The sequence below is a fragment of the Suricata suricatta genome, chromosome 7 (genome assembly GCF_006229205.1).
Source record: "Suricata suricatta isolate VVHF042 chromosome 7, meerkat_22Aug2017_6uvM2_HiC, whole genome shotgun sequence".
In the NCBI taxonomy this organism is placed as follows: Eukaryota; Metazoa; Chordata; class Mammalia; order Carnivora; family Herpestidae; genus Suricata; species Suricata suricatta.
Window position 1 is genome coordinate 41,354,308 of NC_043706.1, and position 20,125 is coordinate 41,374,432.

A 20,125-nucleotide genomic window follows, 5' to 3' on the forward strand; every position below is an offset into this window, starting at 1 on the left:
GGTCCGGAGTGGTGACAATACAGAGCTCGGGGCCAACTAAAGGACATATTTCATGAGCAAGAAATCAAGTTTTTCTTGTTTATTCTAAGCCACTGAGGGTTTTGTTGATTGGTTAACACAGCATAATCCAGTTCATTCTGGTGGATACTCTCTAACATATACACTTATTTGTTTATTGAGCAAATATTTACTTACTATGTGCCACTCTGAGCCCCGAGGATACAGAAATTAATAAAGTTGAGTTCACTACCTTGAAGGAACTTACCATTTGGTGAAGGAGACAGGGCAATGGTCAAACAACATTTTCCTTTACCTTCCACCTCATACATGCCTGTGTTAGATGTTAGCATTCTTTGGCACTTTTCTGACTATATTCTAGTGGTCTCTGCATGTCTCCCCTCTACCCAAGCTCAAAAGTCCTGGTTTGAAGGGTTGGTTAGAGGCTGGATAGACAGATGACGTATGGATGGATGGGTGACTACATGGACAGAAGAGCGAATGGAGGGACGGGGTCAGGTGGGGCTGGTCTGATTGAAGAAGCACCTTCCAGGGCCCACCCTGTGCCCTTTCTCCATGCCTTATCAAGCTCACAGCAATAGGGACAGGAGGAGGTCCTGCTTGGGCTCTCAGGTCTTGAGCCTGATACTGTTGATTCTAAAAATTTACTTGAGTTATAACAATACTTCTCTTTAATGAGCCCTTATTAGGCACATTCTATAGTTACCCTGCTTTTGAAGGACCAGATGAAATTCTTGAACAGATGGACCTCAGTTTTGGCCTCTGAACATCTTCCTGCAAGAGCCCCACCCCCACCCCACACCCCTGTATCCCATATTTCTCTTTTCCATTTCATGTGGCCACTGACTTATTAGAAATTTGGGGCAAACCCAGGAAGCCTTGAATTTGGTCTTCTCTCCATAGTTGCTTAGAACAGGATGGGCAAGTCTTTTAGGTTGGACTAGCATGTCAGCATGCATTTTTTAAATGTTTCATTTGCTTCTGAACATAATTTGAGGCAATTAACTAGAATAGCAACAAAATTTTGAGAGCTCTTAGGGACCATGATGTGATACTCTCTTCTAAATTGCGAAGTCAAAATCATGGTCTTCGTCTCTATTTTCAACATCCTTGCCTCACTTACATCTGATGTCTTCCCTGACCCAGCCTGGACACTGGAAAAAACACCAGACTGGAGGCCAGGACAGCTGAACTCATCCAGGATCTGCCAGTAACTAGCTGGGTACGTCATTGCATGTCCCTTGGCCTTGGTCTTCTCTGTAAGAGTCCAGGGTCACAACTGGTGCCCTCCAATGCCCTTGCCGGGTCCAGAGCTCTAAAGTTTTGTGACTCACGTATAAGAGTAACATTTTTATTTCAAAGGAAATGTTATGTATGATTGAGTAGGTAAATAATCACATGGTTCAGAACAAAATAATACAAAAAAATAAACAATAAGAAGTCTCATCCTATTCCATTCCCATATACATCTTCCCCATCAAGAAATGTAAAAGGTCTAAGATTTTACCGTACTTACAAGCTAACAAAGAAGTCTCCCACTATTTCATGGATACTGATGGAAGACAGGTGACAATTAGGCAAGAGACAAGGGACTGTGTTATTCGTGGCACAGCAGGCAGCATGATCTTGATGCTCACATGGGTTCTTTATGTCCTCTGACTTCCATGGGGACAGTGTGGAGTGGGCCAGGCAGGTGCTACACACACAGAGGATTTGCCACACCTCGGAGGAACCTCAAGCTTACAACCCCCAATCTTTCCTATTGGGCTGCGAACAAACCTACCCCTGCTTTGCCCCTGGAGGGAGACATTATCTTTTTATTTTATTTAAAAAATTTTTAATGCTTATTTATTTTTGAAAGAGAGAGAGCAACAGAGCATGAGCAGGGGCTGGGGAGAGAGACACACACACACCCAGAATTCTGAAACAGACTCCAGGCTCTGAGCTGTCAGCACAGAGCCCAACGCAGGGTTCAAACTTACGAGCGGCAAGGTCATGACCTGAGCTCAAGTCAGAGACGTAATCGACTGAACCACTCAGGCACCCCTGGGAGATTATCTTAATTGTACCAGATAGTAACCAAACTTGTTTTCTGCTCTGGTGTTTCTACAAAACTCCCTTGGAAGGATAATCTGCAGCTGTCAGGCATCTGTCTCCCGGCTGTGACCATCCAGCCAGCTGTTCCCTGCCAGCTTCCCAGGTAACCTTGCAGACTTCTTGTACGCAGCTGGAAGCAGATATACACGGTTTCTAATCTTACCTTGTTGGTCTGCACACAAGCAGACCACTACAGTCATCATTATGCACTTTGCTTTTTTAACTTAACAGTGTTGTTTTTCTCATTCTTTTCTTTTATATTCTTCCTTTTTTTAACTGCTGCAGAGTATCCATTGTTTGGATATGCTGGTTTCTTTAGCCATCCCCTACAAAACAAATGGACACGTTTTGCTATTTCAAACAATGCTGCAATACATACTCTGGATCTTGAACATGTGCCAAATTAGAATGAAGAGGTATTGACTACTGGGCCAAACAGTAACTTGACTTTGTAATTTAGTTAGGTATTGTTAAATTGTTCTACATAAGGTACAACCGAAATTTTTTGTGCTTTTATCAACTTCACTAATTGTATCAGTGAAGGGCCAGAGAGATCCTGTGAGAACAATAAAGGAGCAGGAAGCAACAGGAAGCAAAATAGGAAGCAAAATAGGAAGGCGTGAGTTCCTTCTTCAGCCTCTAGCCTTGTAGTCTCCCTCTAGCGCCCCCAGTGGCGGAGTCTCAGAGGGAGCTGCTGGTCTAGCAGAGGAGTGCTTCCAGGGTCCCAGCCCCAGGGTCCCAGCGCAAAAGAGTGAAGGGTGAGTCCGGAGCCGAGAATCAATTACTTAATAGCTGGCACACCTTTGTCGTCCAACATTTGCATGTTTGCCATCCTGATGGGTGAGAAACGGCATCTCAATGGAGTTTTAACGTGCATTTTTTTAAAAGTTTATTCATTTTGAGAGTGAGAGAGAATGCCTCCATGCAGGAGCAAGTGGGAGAGGGGCAGAGAGAGAGAGGGAGAGCAGGAATCCTAAGCAGGCTCCATGTCGTCAGCGTAGAGCCTGAGGCGGGCCTTGATCTCATGATCTGTGAGCCGAAATCAAGAGTCGGATGCTTAACCCACTGAGCCCCCAGCGGCCGGTGCATTTCTTTTATTATGAGTGAGATTGACCATTTCCATGTCTGTGTAAGTACAATTTATATACATGCTTTTCCTGTGAGCTCGCTGTTCATACCCTTTGAGCTCTTGTTGATCTTTCTCACCAACGTTTTAGTCCAAGTAAGAACCCTTAGCTGGATGATTCCCTACCCAGAGAATGTTTATCTTCAGAGAGAGAGAGAGAGAGAGAGGGAGAGGCCCAGTGGAATAAAGCTCTTGTGGGGTAATCTCAGATATGGTGAAACCCAGCTTGGGAGATCTTTAGGTCTCCTGGGACCCTCTCAGCACATTCTCTTAGCTCAAGCCTATAGTCCTTACGTCACTCAAGCCCTGACCTTGGAAGCCATCTCTGGCCACCTTGGACTGTGGCTTAGATGGTGTTTGCACATTTGTAGTCTCCACAGTGAGTCCTTCTGGAGACACAGGCCAGATCCTTATTTGTGCCTGAAATACAGGTGGTCTTTGCCAATGCCACTTCCTCAACTGACTCATCCGAGGTGGGAAATTCTGTCACAGAGCAGTTTTTTCAAACCTGGAAAGTACTGGAGAGTTTTACTCAAATTCAGGGTATGTGGCATTGGATGTGAAACACACTTTCCAAAGGGGAACAGAAACCTGCATAACATGGTTAAATCATGCAACGAATTGGGAAACCCCTCAACTACTCTCAGCTGAGAACCAGGAAGACGCAGAAAATCCTCCAACATCCCAGAGGTCCGTGCACTGAAGACCATGTGCTTTGCTTACACGGCTGGCCTCCTCAGGCCTCCATTCACAGCGTGCCCACCCTCCTGTAGATGGGGATTGCGCGAGAAGAGAGGCATTTGGCTTGTGCAAGGAATCATAATAGCTCTCTGGACATGAACTCAAGTTCATGAATGCATTGAGTGACTGCTATTGATTGGTGCCTGCTTTGCAGGTTTTGTTTCTAATGCCTCCAACAATCGGCAACTCGGCATGATTATCCCCATTTTATGGAGGAGAAACGGAGCAGGTGACCTGTTGCACGGCACAGGTGTAGTAAGTCTGGAGCCAAGCTTATTTATAGGGGTGAAGGCTGAGCAGTTGAAGACTGTCCCGAGATACGGGTGCAGTCGCACTTAGCCAGCTCAGCAGGACACGGTGGAGGCAGAGACAGTGGAGATCAAGGCAACCCAAGGAGACCTCCCGCAGGAGGCAAGGCTGGAGCTGGGCCTGGAAGGCTGAGGAGGATCAGGGCAGTGGGCACGGATGATGAAGGAGAGTGGTGTCACAGGCAGGTGAGCCCACTGGGCAAAGGAATATGGTGGCCCTGGCACAGTGGGGTCCTTCTGGCTCAGGGGGGCACTCACCACGTCCACCTCTGCAGGGACAGTTCCAGCACCTGCCCACGGCACTCTGGCGGGAAGAGCTCCTGCACTGCCCGAATCCATGCTGTGATAGAACTGGCAGGGCCTCGATACTGTGAGTCAGAATAGGAACCGAGGGGACATGACCCCCCAACCCAGTGCTGACTGAAGCTACAGCGACGGGAAAGCTGGCCGGAAGCCTTCTGGAGGGCACTCTTCTGACCACCTGGAAGGAGAAAGGGTCTTTTTTTTTTTTTAACTTTATTTCTTTATTTTGAGAGAGAGAGGAAGAGAGAGAGAGGGAGAGAGAATCACAAGCAGACTCAGCACCGTCAGCGCAGAGCACCTCACAGGTCTCGATCTCACAAACCGTGAGATCATGACCTGAGCCAAAATCAAGAGCCAGATGTTTAAAACATCTGAGCCGTCCAGGCACCCCCATGTAGCAAGGGCCTTTTGTCCCCATGTCATCGGTGGGTGAGCTGAGGCTTTGAGGGAGGAAGGTTGTCCAGGGTATGTGACTATGGCTGTGATCTTGTCTATTCCCCTTTGCCATAACTTACCTTCTCATTTGACAATACAAGACACATGTTTTCCTATGTCAGTAAATATTTTTCTGCCACACAGTTTAAATGTCAGCATTTGGATGCATAGTTTGTTAACCAACTTCCTGTAGTTGTTTCCAGCTTTTTTCTCAAATAAGCAAATCTGCTGCAAGCGTTCTTTGAGCCGAAGCCCTGTGCACATGCAGGATTAAGTTGACGAGACACCTGTCATTGAGGAGTCGCGGGTGAATGGCAGGGATGTTTTAAATGCTTTTTATTTAAGTTTTTTGTTTATTTTGAGAGAGAAAGAGAGAGAGGGAGAGTGTGTGCAAGTGGGGGGAGGGCAGAGAGAGAGGGAGAATCCCAAGCAGGCTCTGGACTGTCAATGCAAAGCCAGACATGGGGCTGGATCCCACAAACTGTGAGGTCATGACCTGACCTGAAATCAAGAGTTGGACGCTGCTTAACTGACGGAGCTGCCTGGTGCCCTTTAACCACTTTTGATACAAACTGTCAAACTGCTCACCAAGAATTTGTGACCATTTATCTTCCCACCTGCTGTGGGAATGACTATATCCTCACTGATGTTGGATTTATCATTTCAAAACATCCTCATGGATTTGAAAGATGAAAAGTGGAGACTTGTTTTAATTTGCATTTTTCCCCATTCTCAGTGAGGATGGACATTGTCCCTCAGTGTCCCACAGACCTGTGGTCCGCAGTTCGAAACTCCCTTTGGGGCTCTGTATCTTTTATTTACAATGAAAAGGTGATGACACAGACCCCTCCCTGGGTCAGCGGGAGGCTCCGAGGCTCCCTGACTCCACCTTTATCCCCAAGGAAACTCTCCCTAATTAGGCTCCAATGAACTATTGAACTTTTTTTTCTTTTTCACCTCAGAGGGTTTTTTTTAATACCTTTTAATACAAGATGAAACACATTCACTGTTTCTTTTGGGACTTATCCACCAGTTTCACCAGGTCCAGAAAGAATCCATTACACACTTTCCTGTAGGAAAGAAAGAGAAAAAGGAGAGAAAAAGGGAAATATTTTCACTCCCCGCCCCCAACTGTAAAGGGATTCTCAGGCAAGGACAGAATGAATGGGAACCAGTTTGAAAGTAGGGCCCCTTTCATCTCCAGGAGAGCCACTCAAAATTCTCCTCCTTTCCTCTGGGTACTGAAATAGAGCTTAGGAGGTGAGGGTGGAAACTGAGCCAGAGAAGAAAGAGAAAAGCCAAGTTGTCTGTAATGGAATCCAGTCTATAGGAAAGGCTGAACTCCACCTCCCTCAGCAGCCCAGCTGTGGACAGCCACAGAAACGACTGTCCCTTGGGTACCCGGCCGGATGTTTCCAGCCACCGTCCTTGGCATCATCCAGGGCAATGCCAGTAGCAGGTCTGCATGGCAGAGCTGGTGCTGGTGGTGAATTCCTAAAGTGGTGTTAACATCCACCAGCTGGAAAGCAGGCCGCCCAATGGCACTCGGGGAACAGGTTCCTTCCCCTGACCTTTGCCCTCTCTCTGGAGTGTTCAGTGATGGCTGGAGGCTTCCATACCAACACGACGCACATCCAGAACCAGGTCCTGGCCAGGGGCCCCGGATAGCGGGGGTGCAGGCAGTGAGCTCATGGCCTCACGAGCGCTAATGTCCAGGTAAAGCCCCTCTAGATGTCCACCCCACGACTAGGCCAGCCGTCTGACGCAGCGCGAATCTGCCAGTAGTGCGTTGACAAGTGATTCTAGCAAGAAATATTCCTGGCTCAGTGGACAACACCGAGCCGTAGTTAAGAACCAGCTACATGGCTTATTATCTGGGGAATTCTTCCGTGAGCTACTTAAACCCTCAAAACCTCACTCCGCTCACTTGTAAAATACGGATAGTAAAGATTCCCGAGTCATATGGAAGGTGGTCATCTCAGTGAGTGACAATTCCATGCCTCCGGTTTGCTTGGATCAAAACCCTGAGGGTCTTCTTGATCCTTGGTCAGACTCCTTATCCAATCTCAGCAAGCCTTCATGGCTCTGCCAGCAAAATATCAAAATGCATGCAGGATCGGAGCATGTCTTGCCATCTCCATTACTTCCTTGCTGCTCCAAGCCACGTCTTTCTTGCTTGCCTCATTATTAGCTTCTGGTTTTTTTTTTTTTTAAAGTTTATTATTTTGAGAAAGAGAATATAAGCGCACACAAGTAAGTGGGGAAGGGGCAGAGAGAGGAAAGAGAGAGAATCCCAAGCAGGCTCTGCACTGTCAGGGCACAGCCTGATGTGGGACTCGAACACACGAATCCTGAGATCATGATCTGAGCAGAAGTCCAAGAGTCAGATGCTAACCCAACTGAGCCACCCAGGTGTCCCATAAGTTCCCCACTTCTACCCTTGGCTTCCTGTGGTCTGTTCCCCAGGAAGAGCAACCAGAATGATCCTTGTGAAAACGTAAGATTAGACCCTCTCTTGTAACACTTGCTCAATTGCCATGTTGTGATGACATGTGGCCAACCTCTGTGTAAGGCAGCCATCTTGGAAACAGGCCCCCTGGTCCCGGTGGAGCATTTTAAGGACTTCAGCCCCGGCCCGTGTTCTGACAACAACTGCAGGAGAGGCCCTGTGCCAGAACCCCTCAGCTAGACTGCTCTTGAATTCCTAAACCCCAGAAACTGTGCAATAGTAAATGCCGGAGGTGATTTGTTACAGCATGACCAATCATTAACATAGATTTTGGTATCTGGAAGGAGGTATCTGCCACAACGTATGCCTACAAACCCTGCTTGGAACCGGGAAGTGAGCAGAAGCTTGAAGGACGCAAACAGGAGTGTTGATGAGAGCCTGAGGTCCCTTGAATTGTCTGGGGGTTAAGGAGGCTGCTGGTCTGGGCTGAAGGGGGAATAAGGGGCATGTTGCTGGCAACTGGATGGAGGGGAATCCCCGACAGGCAGTGGCAACAGGTTTTAGCGGTGTCCCCGCTAGTACACGGAAATAGAAAACGCACGCTATGGGTGAGCTAGCTAAGGGATGTTTCCAGCTGAGGTGCTGAAAGTCCTGCTGCTTGAGCTAAAAATGCAACAGGAGGGAGATAAGGTAAAGAAGAGACTGCTAAACAAAAGGGAAACAAGATTTTGCTGATTGAGAAGCTTCCCAGCAACTTCAGATGCCAAACGACGATAAAATTAAGAAATGTCTATAAATCAACGAAAGTTCAAATCAAGGGCACTGCCAGCAAAGAAGGTCCAAAAATAAAGCCCATGGTAGCTGTCATAATCCTTTGTGAAAGCCTCAGAAAGATCAAAGGGGAGGTGACTTAGGGTTCCATTCAGCTAGACAAAAAGTCCTCCAAAGTGTTTAAGGATTCGTCCCCCAGATCTTTTCAAACAGTAGGGCTTCTAAGAAGCTGACAGGTAAGTGTAGCCATTGAATTAGAAGCCCAACGTAGAGAGGGACTTACCTCAAAGAGATTTGTGTGGGTGACCTTGGTCTATTGGAGAACCCCCCTATCACATTCATAGGATAACCAAAAGATGTTAAGGATAATTATATCCACACACACAAAAATCTCCACAGTGTTCTAAAAGGCACAGAGACAATACAAAATACATAAAAAGTTAGACATCCAAAACTTGACTGGCAGAAAGCAGACTGAGAAAAAAAAAAAAGTAAAAGACGATTTAGGAGATGAAACCAAGAGCCCTAAAGGGTAGCACCAAGAGCCCAGAAGGTTGGTAAGAGTCATGGAGAATTCCTACCTGGCAGAAATAGGACTGAATCCTTATCATGGAACTTCTACCATGTTTCTACTGGATTTCAGAAGTCCTATGGGCCATTGACTCCTTTGTGTCTCCCTCTTCTTCCCTTCTGAACAGGAATGACCATAGTAGTCATCCTGTCCATGTTCCAACATCAGATGTTGATAGAGGGTAACTGGTCTGTCTTGTTTGAAGGTCTTAACATCGAAAGGAACTGCATTCATGGAGTCAACCTAAGGAGCTATACTTGAGGAACCATGTTTGCACCTAGATCTGATTGATACAATGAGATTCTAGACTTCATAATAGCCTCTTATTTTCTACTTAATCTCTACACTGTATGTAGATGTGCTCCATTTTTCCTTCCTAACATTATGTGCTTTAGTGCATCTCTTTCTTTCTTGCCAGAAGTTTGTCTTTTCTGGGGCGCCTGGATCGCTTAGTTGGTTAAGCATCCAACTTCAGCTTGAGTCATGATCTCACGGTTTGTGAGTTCAAGCCCCACATTGGGCTCTGTGCTGACCGCTCAGAGCTTGGAGCCTGCTTCGGATTCTACGTCTCCCTCTGTCTCTGCCCCTCTCCTCTCATGCTCAGTCTCTCTCTCTTTCTCTTTCAAAAATAAATAAACGTTAAAAAATTTAAAAAGAGGCGTGGCTTTTCAGAGAACCAAGTTTTGACTTTGCTGAATCTATTATGTTCTATTTCATAAATTTCTGCCTTAAGTTTTATTATTTCCTTGTACTTTCTTTGGGTTATTATGGTCTTTTTCTAATTTCTTTAAGAAAAAAATTTTAAGTTTTCTTTATTTATTTTGAGAGAGAGAACAAGCTGAGGAGGGGCGGGGGGGGGGGAACAGAGGATCTGAAGCAGGCTCCATGCTGAAGGCAGAGAGCCTGACATGGGGCTTGAACTCAAGAACTGTGAGATCATGACCTGAGCCAGAGTTGGATGCTTAATGAACTGAGTCACCCGGGCCCCCCATTTTCTAATTCCTTAAGTCACGTGGCTCTCTCCCTAATTGTGTTGCTTTCTTATTTCGGATGTAAACACAGAAAGCCATAAGGTCCTTCTAATTTCTCTTCCGCTGCCGTTCCCAACTTCTGATGGAGAGTACCTGCCTCGTGCCCATAGGACGTATCCACCTTATTTTACCTGTCCATTCCCCTAGGAATAAGCATTTAGGATTCCCCATAACTCGCCAGCACCAAAGTAATGCCACACGACCCTCCTTGTACACACCACCCTTACCAAACTGTAAAAACTATTGCTAGAACCTGGGGAAACACACACTTGGTGTTCTTAAATAAATGCCTCCAGATGGCTGTCAAGTACGTCTGTACCGGTTTGTGTCTCTCCAGCAGGTCCTGTCTCCTCACTTCCTAGCCCTGGGACATTTAAACAAGACCAAGAGAGCCTTCAGGTGGCATCAGGATGCTTCACACTGTTGTCAATAAGCAAGTGGGGTTGGCGGCTCCCCGGGATGGGCCACCCACCGGACTGCTTGGCCACAGGACAGGCAAAGGGAGGAAGAGCTTGAGCAAAGTCAATTTACAGTGTTTGAATCCTGGGGTGTAGCCACATGGGAGTCTTTGTGAAGAGCCTGAAGCCTTGGTTGTGGGTGGGGAGGGTCCTGTCTCGGACTGAGAGGCAGCCCCAGCCTGAGGCCACCCTTCCCTTGCCTGGTGCCACCCAGGGTTTTGTGAAGGGCTCGCCCCCTCCCTTCCTGGTCTTCCTTATACATCAGTGACCCTGACCTACGGTCTGTCTCGCCCCCATCTCCACACCCGTCAGACCCCCTTCTGCTTTCCAGTGTCACCACTGACTCAGCACTCACCCAGGTGTCCACCCTTGGCCGGGCAGGAGCTGAGGGACTCTTGAGATGACAGGGTTGCCCGGGGCCAGCTTCCTGGAAGACATTTTAAAGGCAGAGCCTGACTCCCAACCCCGTCTCTTGTGATCTTAATTTGTGGCTTTGTCTGATGGGATTCGCTTCCTTCTGCATCTTCCTCTGGCTGTTTATTTGGGTAAAGGATATTCTCCTCCCTTTCATGTCTGAGCAGCTTCCTCCTGTGTGTGTTCACTGTGAGGTCTTCTGCACGTCTGGCCCCACAGGGAGGGGTGGGTGCTTCTCCTGAGAAGGGAAGCCGGTAGGGTAGGGGGGTGGTCAGACAGGCTCTCCCTCGGGGCTGCCTCCTGGGGGGCCACCTCTGCCTTCCAGGGTCGTCCCCGAGGAGCTGACTGAAACTCTGGGCAGATTTTCTTGGACTTGGGCTAATAAGATTTTTCCTTTAAAAGGAACTTTCCATTGTTTGTTTTAAAAGTGAAATGAGCATTTTTTCCAACCGCAGGGGCGATGCTGAAGGAGCCTGTAATTTCTAGGATCCAAGACTGGGACTTAAAAACAAGAAGAAAAGGAAAATAAAAAAAGCTTTCCAATTAAAATGGTCTCTCTCTTCCTCCCCTCAGGCATTCTCTTGTCTTGGGCTTCATTCAGGGCACTGGCGGGGCTCTTATTTCTGCCTTCTACCCCCAATTCTAAAGACATACCTGCAGCTAATTAGACACAAGGACCAGGGCCCCATCGGAAAATCAGTTCAGTGTACACCTACCTCGTACCATTCAGTCCCACTGAACACCCACCCAGGGCATGGACCCTGCTCTCGGGAACTCACAACCTCATAGGGAAGATAGCCAAGGAAACTCCATCATCTTTTCTTGCTTGCTGCAATGACCATGGCACATGATCACAACATGGAGTGACAACACACACACACACACACACACACACACACACACACACACACCACACACACACACAGATGGAAAGGAACAGAGGAGCACAAAGAAGGGCCTGATTAACTGTTGCCTGCTTTGCTTTTTCTTTTCTCCTTCTAGAGAGAACCAGTGGGTGCACACTGGGCAGGGCACCAGGGTAAGAAGACATAATTCCCATTTTCAGGAAACCCCAGGCTTGGAACAGCAGATTTACTCACAAGTCTGGATCAAGGTAGGCTGACTAAGTCCTAAGTACCTTGACAGTGCTGAGCACAGTGTCACAGAGGCTGAGGAGAAGGAGAGAGGAGACTGGACCAGGGAGGAGAAGGATTTGGAGGATAACGGAAGCCAGGATCCCACAGGCCTGTGGGGCAACGTATTCTCCTTCAAGAAAGCCCCAGGGGAGGAGGGTGCGGGCGTGGGGCGGACACACAGTGCAGATCTGTGAGGTTGGTGCAGAGCACGGGGGGCTAGTGGGGGCAGAAGTGAGGGCCTTCCGAGGAGTCGGGGGCTGCCAGTCACTGCTCAACAGAGCGCAGAGCTGACCTGGCCTCAGTGCTCAAGTTCATTACCAGTCTTGATTCCTCCTTCCAGAGTTTGCAGAGTTTGGCTGGAAAGTTTATGAGAACTGGCTTATTCTCTGGTGTCTTGGCACTTTCCCTTCATGTCCTGATTGGAACCAGGGAGGCTGTAAGTGCAAACGTTTTTGTACCTTAGAGTAAATTATATCTGCGTTCCTGGAGAAGGCCGTGGTGAAAGTGTCTCTTGTTTCCAGTGGCCCCACTCTCCCCCCTCAGGAGACCCGAATTCCAAGCCGGCGCTACTATAAAGTTGATGAATGCATGCCAGGCCCTAATCCAATATGCAATTGCCCTTCTTTTCTCCTCTCCTTTCTGCAGGGAAAGGAAGCTGGATTTTTTAATAAGGTAATAGCACCTCTTTTATATTTTCCTTTCATAAATTATAAGGAATTGAAAGCAGAATAAGGCAGCAGCTTGGCATAATGGAAAGATTACGGAACTGGGTGGGGGTGTAAATTGGTACAAACACTTTTGGAGAGCAAATTGGCAGCATCTAGTAAGACTGAAGCTGTGCCTGTCAGGCAGCCCGGTGATCCCTCTCCGGGGAAGTCTCTAGAACCCCCCTGGGGCACGTGTCCAGCATTGGCAGAGATAGCAACAACACTGGGGGAAAGGAGTCCATCAGCAGGAGAGTGGAGAACGTGCGTCCCCAAAATGCTTCTGGCGGCATTATTTGTAACCGCAGAAAAAGAAAAAGAGCAAGAGCTTAAAGGCTCATCGATGAACAGATAAATAAATTATGGTATCTGAGTAGCTACAATGAATGCACCAGTCCTGCGTTTACCATCATGGTTAAGTCTCAAGAACATAATAGCAAGTTGCAGAAAGACTCATACCGCATAATGCTGGTGATATCAAGTTCAAAAACATACAAACTGATTCTAGGTACTGTTTATAGACACATGTGCTGTCAAAGTATAGAAACCACTGGGGATTGGTAAATACCTCCTTCAAGATGCGCATACCCTCCGGGGAGGGAGGGAAGGGAATGGAGCAGGGACTTCCAACTGGTCATACTGTTTCACTTAGAAATGAAAACCAGCCAAGTTTTGCAAAATGTAAAAATTCAACAGTGTTGGGGCATGATTATATGATCCACTATACTTTTCTGTTTGCAGGGGGCCTGGCTGTACCCCAACTCTGTCACTAATTCACCGTATCACTATGGGCCCCTCTTTGGGTCTCTGTTTCCTCATTTGTGGAACAAAAGGTTTGGGTCAGACCTTCTAATGTTGTTTTGTGGCTCAGAGGTCTGATAAGGAGCTTGGGCGTATTTACGCCATGAGATCCGGGGGTTGGAGGGAAGGAGGGTCAGCACACAGGGTCTCCTGCGTCAGGGGGCCGGCTGGCACCCTCTTACCCTGCTCAAGTCCTTAAACTGGGTTGCTGCCAAGTATGGAGGAAGAACTGTCACCACTCAGATAGTTTGGTGCTCAGGTCTTCCTGAGACCAAGAGTAGGACAGTGTGCAGTACGTGGTCATGAAGGAGGCACTGAACAGGGAGTCCGGAGATCCGGGCCCCAGACCCAAATCCTAGGAACTGGCTGTGAGACCTTGGGAAATCACTTCACCCCTCCTGAGGTCCTCACTGGGTGGGAGAAAAGAGAGAGAGAGAGAGAGAGAGAGAGAGAGAGAGAAATATGAGGGATTACCCTTGCTCTCCTTCAGGAGGGGCTTTTTGCTGACCAAATAAGACAAAGCCCGAGACTTTCTTGCTCTCTCCCGGATCCTCAAATCTGTGTTTTCTTTTATAAATACCCAGCGTGGACGAAGGATTTGCTCCGTGCTCTAGTCACTCTTGTCTTCTACTTGTAAGCCGCACTTTCTTTTGGAACAGAAAGACTGTCTCTAGGTACATATAAGCCTGGGATTCATTCAGAATTGTGAAACTTGAATTAGGTATCCAAATGAAGATGTCCTATAATCAGTTGGATATATCAGTTTGATGCTCACTGAATGAATCAAGGCTAGGTTTGTGAATATGGGAGGCCCTGGTAAAGAGATGCTGTTCAAAATCATGACTAGATATGACCTTCCAGGGAGAGACTCTGAATGAAAGACCTAGGAGCAAGCTTTGGGCATCTTGACATTGTTTGGTCAGAGGAGGAAAAGCCAGCAAAGAGACTCAGAAGAAATAGTAACTGAGGGAGGTGGAAACCAGGTGAGGATGGTGTCACTGATGTCCTGAGAAGGGACAGAATGGTTATCTGTGCCAAATGCAGCTGCAAGGCTAAGGAAGAAAGGAGAGAAGTGGTGACAGGATTTGGCAGTGTGGGGTCACTCATGGCCCCAGCCAGAAGGGGAAGACTGGAGAAGCATGGGCTTGAGCAGCAAGGAATCAGAGCACAAGTGCCCATGACCTTTAAGGTGGAGGCTGCGAGCCATGTGATTCTAGCCCCCTGGCCACACAAGGGGCACAAGAGTAGACTCTTGACCCAAGTTGAGCCAAAAGGATTTTCTGTCCCTGGACTGGGGACTCAAAATGCAGTGCCTCCAGTTGGTTGACCAGTGCCTCTGGGTCTGGAGTAGCTCTTTTTGTGCTAAGTATAAGAGGTCAATGTTCCACCACTCTTCTTGGTTAGGGAAAGACCCTAGGCCAGTCCATCCCATGAAAAGGAAGGTGTTCCATACTCTACCCCCTTCACTATGTCACTGTTATTTGGGGAGCTTGTGCCATTACCTAAGATGCATTTAGGGTGGGGCTGAGCAGTATCTTAGGGCAGCACTGATGCTAGAACAATCACCAGGCCAGGTGCAGACTGCTACCAGTGGGAGATGATACTTGTTGGCTCACAATAAGACTCTCCACTGGACTTCAGGGTAGGGCCGTGAATGGTGACCCGGGGGTCTGTGGGTGCCGACAAGGCAGTCTCTAGAGAGTGAGTCTACTTCCATCTTGTCACCCTGGACTTTGCCAATCTCCCTTTGTCATATCCCTTTCGTCCCATCCATTTCCCAGGCTGTGGAATAGCTAACTTCTGGAATCTGACAGTGTCTTTCTCTCCTAATCATCAAGGCCATCAATCTATGGATTATGGCGTTAGAGTTCTCCAAGATTTTGCCTTTTGTGTTTCCATAATCTGTTTTTGAGAACCCAGCAGTCTGTCCCCCTTCTTTTCAGATTAACAGCCCAATATTTTCTGAGAGAGTGAATGACTGAAGAAGGTCCAAGGACAGCAAATTGTTCAAGATGTTATCCCACCACGTAAGGGAGAGAACACTGGCGGGCAGGACTGGCAGAGAGAGAAGTGGCTGTGTTTCTTATAGCTAGCTAGGTCGCAGTTGTCCCTTATTAGATCTGCCCCCTTTACTACCCTGACTCCTTATACCAAATCTCCTTTTCTTGAGCCAGTTTGAAAAGATATTTATTTTTTCTTTCCCACCTGAGGCAGTGGGATGGGTCCAGGGAACTCATCTGGGAGCTCAAAGAGACTGTTGGCCACACAAGTACTTTCCATAGGGGTGGGGTGAGGCAAATGCTGGATGGACACGAGTTACCCCCATGCTCAGAGAGAAGTCAGACCTCACAGTCACGTCTGCCACCAAAGGAGTGGAATTACACTGAAATTTCAGTGAATTGTCCTTGAATTCTGCCATCTTTCTGGTTTTTGGAAACCCTTAGAGCATGATTCTAGGTCTAATGATTGAGACTACGGTAGATGCTCAAGAAATGTTCAATAAGTGGATGGTTCTTTTTTTTTTTTTTTTGAGAGAAGGCCCTTTACTTATAGTTCTGTCCCCACAAAGATCATTCAGCATCCAACCTATGTAACCCCACTAACCTATGGAATGCATCACTCTTGGTGGTCGCTGGCCTAAGACCTCCGTGCTCATGCTCTACCACAAGACCACCCTCCCATCCCGTCCATCCAGGCTTCTTTTTCTCCCTCTTCTGGCTCCCCACTCCCCAGTTGTTTTTAAAGACCCTTTTCATTGTGGAAAATTTCAAATGAAAGTAGACAGAGTACTGAAGTGAATCTCGAAGTACTCATCTCCCAGTTTCAATAGTTACTGGTACTTTTCCAACCATTCATCCATTCTCCACCATTTTTTTTCAGAAGCATTTTAAAAGAGATACCATATGTATTAGTTTTCTCTTATTGCTGTAACAAATTACCAAACCCTAGTGACTTAAGACAACATAAATTGATTAATTTTTAGGTGTCTGCAGGGCTGGACTCTTTTCTGGAGGCTCTAGGGGAGAATCCGTTTCCTTGCCTTTTCCAGCGCTAAGAGGCTGCCTACATTCTTTGGGGACTGGCTTCCTTCCTCTATCACTTATGTGATTAGACTGGCTCATCTCGATAATCCAGGCTAACCCTCCAACTGAGGGCCTGAATTTAACCACATCTGCAAGGTCCTTTTTGCCACATAAAGTAATGTATTCACAGGTTCCAAGGATTAGAATGTAGACATCTTTAGGGGACATTATTTTGCCAATTGAGCAGGGATATCATTTAATTTCACCCTAAATACTTCAACAAAGTAGGTTTCGCAGGCATACGCCTCAACATAACAAAGGCCATCTATGAAAAAATCCACAGTGAATATCATACACAATAGGGAAGAGCAGAGCTTTCCCTCCAAGGCCAGGGACAAGACAAGAATGTCCATTCTCAGCACTTTTATTCAACATAGTACTAGAAGTCCTAGCCACAGCAATAGACACAGAAAGAAATAAAAGACATCCAAACTGGTAAGGAGAAAGTAAAACTTTCACTATTTGCAGATGATATGGTACTATATGTAGAAAACCCTAAAGATTCCATCAAATAAATTACTAGAGCTGATAAATGAAGTCAGTAAAGTTGCAGGGTACAAAATCAACACACAGAAATCTGTTGCATTTCTATACACTCATAATGAAGCAGCAGAAAGAGAGATCAAGAAAACAATCCTATTTACTATTGCACCAAAAATAATAAGATGTCTAGGAATAAACCTGTGAAAGGCCTGTATTCTGAAAACTACAAAATACTGATGTAAGAAATTGAAAACAACACAGGGGCACCTGGGTCGCTCAGTTGGTTAAATGTCTGACTTTAGCTCAGGTCATGATCTCATGGTTCATGAGTTCAAGTCCGTGTCAGGCTCTGTGCTGACAGCTTAGAGCCTGGAGTCTGCTTCAGACTCTGTGTCTCCCTCTCTCTGTTCCTACCACCCCACCCCCTTGCATTCTGTTTCTCTCTCTCAAAAATAAATAAAGATTAACAAAACTTTTTAAAAATTGAAAATGACACAAAGAAATGGAAAGACATTTCATGTTTATGGAGTCAAAGAACAAATATTGTTAAAATGTCTATACTTACTGAAAGCAATATCCAGATTTAATGCAATCCCTATCAAAATACCAACAGCATTTTTCACAGAACTAGAACAAACAATCCTAAAATTTATGTGGAACTACAAAAGAAATGTGGAACCCTGAAGAGCCAAAGCAATTTTGAAAAAGAAAAGCAAAGCTGGAGGTATCACAATTTCAGACTTCAAATTATAGTACAAAGCTATAGTAATCAAAGCAGTATGGGACTGGCACAAAAATAGACACGCAAATTAATAGAATGGAGTAGAAAGCCTGAAATAAACCCATGATTATACGGTCAATTAACCTTTGACAAAGCATAAAAAGAAAAGTCAATGGGAAAAACACAGTCTTTTTAACAAATGTTGCTGGGAAAACTGGACAGTTACAATAAAAAAAATGAAACCAGACCACTTTCTCTCACCAAACACAAAAATAAACTCAAAATGAATTAAGGTCCTAAATGTGAAACCTGAAATCATAAAAGTCCCAGAAGAGAGCACAGACAGTAATATCTATGACATCGGCCATGGTAACTTCTTACTAGATGTGTCTCCTGAGGCAAGGGAAACAAAAGCAAAAATAGATTATGGGAATTACATGAAAATAAAAAGCTTCTATACACTGAAGGAAATGATAAAAAAAAAACCCTGAAAGTCAGCCTCTGGAATGAGAGAAGATATGTGCAAATGATATATCTGATAAGGATTAGTATTCAAAATACATAATGAATTTATACATCCCAACACCAAAAAATCAAATAATCCAATTAAAAATTGGGCAGAAGGTATAAACAGACATTTCTTCTAAGAAGACATCCAGATGGCCAACAGACACATGAAAAGATATTCAACATCACTCATCATCAAGGTTTTGCCACAATGAGATAACATCTCACATCTGTCAAAATGGTTAAAATCGAAAACACAAGAAACAAGTGTTGGTGAGGACATGGAGAAACAGGAGCCGTGGCACACTGTTGGCAGGAATTCAGCTGGTGCAGCCACTATGGAAAACAGAGTTCTAAAAGTAGAACAACCCTATAATTCAGTAATTGCACTCCTGGGTACCCCAAAAATACAAAAACAGTAATTCAAAGGGATACACGCACCCCTATGTTTATTGTGGCATCACTATGATAACCAAATTATGGAAGGAACCCGTGTCTATTGATAGATGAATGGATGAAGAAGATGGGAGATATACATGTATGTATGTATATGTGTGTGTGTATATATATATATGTATATATATATATATATATATATATATATATATATATATAATGGAATATTATTCAGCCATAAAAAAGAATGAAATTTTGCCATTGACAAAGACATGGATGGAGCTAGAGAGTATAATGCTAAGTGAAATTAGTCAGAGAAAGACAAATACCATATGATTTCACTCATATGTGGAATTTAAGAAGCAAAACAATTGAACAAAGGGAAGGAGAGAGAGAGAGAGAAAAAGAGAGAGAAAGAGAGAGAGAGAGAAACCAAGAAACAGACTCTTAACTATAGGGAACTGATGGTTACCCAAGGGGAGCAGGGCGGGGGGTAGGGGGGAGAAGGGTGAAATGGGAGATGAGGACTGAGGAGTGCACCTGTTGGGATGAGCACTGGTTCATTTATGGAAGTGCTGAATCACTGTATCGTGGACCTGAAACGAACATAACACTGTATGTTAACTACACTTGAGTTAAAAAAAAATAATTTTATCCTAAATAATTCATTGTGCATCTCTAACTATTAAAGTATATCTCCATGATATTATCATATCTTAAAAGTTTAAAATAAATTAATATCAGCAATAGCTGGTCCATATTCAAAGCCTTCTGATTTTGTCTTCCTGAATCACTACAATGTTTGTTCAGATTCAAGCATGTTTATACATTGTATCTGATTGTTATACTCCTCAAGTCTTATTCTTTAAGAACTCTCCTATCCACCACTCCCTTTTATTTTTTTATTAAAAAATTTTTTTTAGATGTTTATTCTTGAGGGAGAGAGAGACGGAGTGTGAGCAGGGGAGGGGCAGAGAGAGAGGGAGTCACAAAATCCAAAGCATGCTCCAGGCTCTGAGCTATCACTGCAAAGCCCGATGTGGGGCTGGAACCCATAAACTGTGAGATCATGACCTGAGCCGAAGTTGGACGCTTAACCGACTGAGCCACCCAGGCACCCCTCCACTCCCTATCTTTTAAATGCCATTGACTCAGTGGAGAAATCAAAGTTATTTGACCTGGAAAAGATTTCACATTCTTTATTTGGCTGATTGCTTCCTTGTGGTATTGTTTGATTTCTTCCTCTGGATTTTTTGCACACCGATAGTGCTAAAGGCTGTTAGGATCACATTCAAGTTTGTTTGATGGCAGTCCCCAGGGGTACATCACACCATGAAGTACACAGTGTTTGCACCCCCCCCCCAGGCTGTGGTGACATTATGGTTGAAGTTCAGGTGTTCCCATCCTGACCCTTCTGCTGTGACTTTTTTTTTTTACTCAACGATTTTGGCAACTTTTGATAATAGTGGCTGGATACACTCTTTCATTAGTAGTTGCAAAATGGTGATTTTTTTATACTTCTGGAATTCTTTCTTGCATTTATCATCTGGAATTCTTCTTCAAAGGAAAATT

At 45.5% G+C, this 20,125-nt stretch overlaps 1 long non-coding RNA gene across 1 annotated transcript; it reads right to left on the reverse strand.

Annotated features, from left to right (window-relative positions):
- Positions 1-4,657: 4,657 nt before the first annotated feature.
- Positions 4,658-10,738, reverse strand: LOC115297204. The gene is made up of 3 exons (XR_003911340.1): positions 10,664-10,738; positions 6,008-6,098; positions 4,658-4,771 (listed from the first exon to the last, which is right to left on the reverse strand). It is a non-coding gene; the product is annotated as an uncharacterized LOC115297204 (long non-coding RNA).
- Between the last annotated feature and the right edge of the window lie 9,387 nt (positions 10,739-20,125).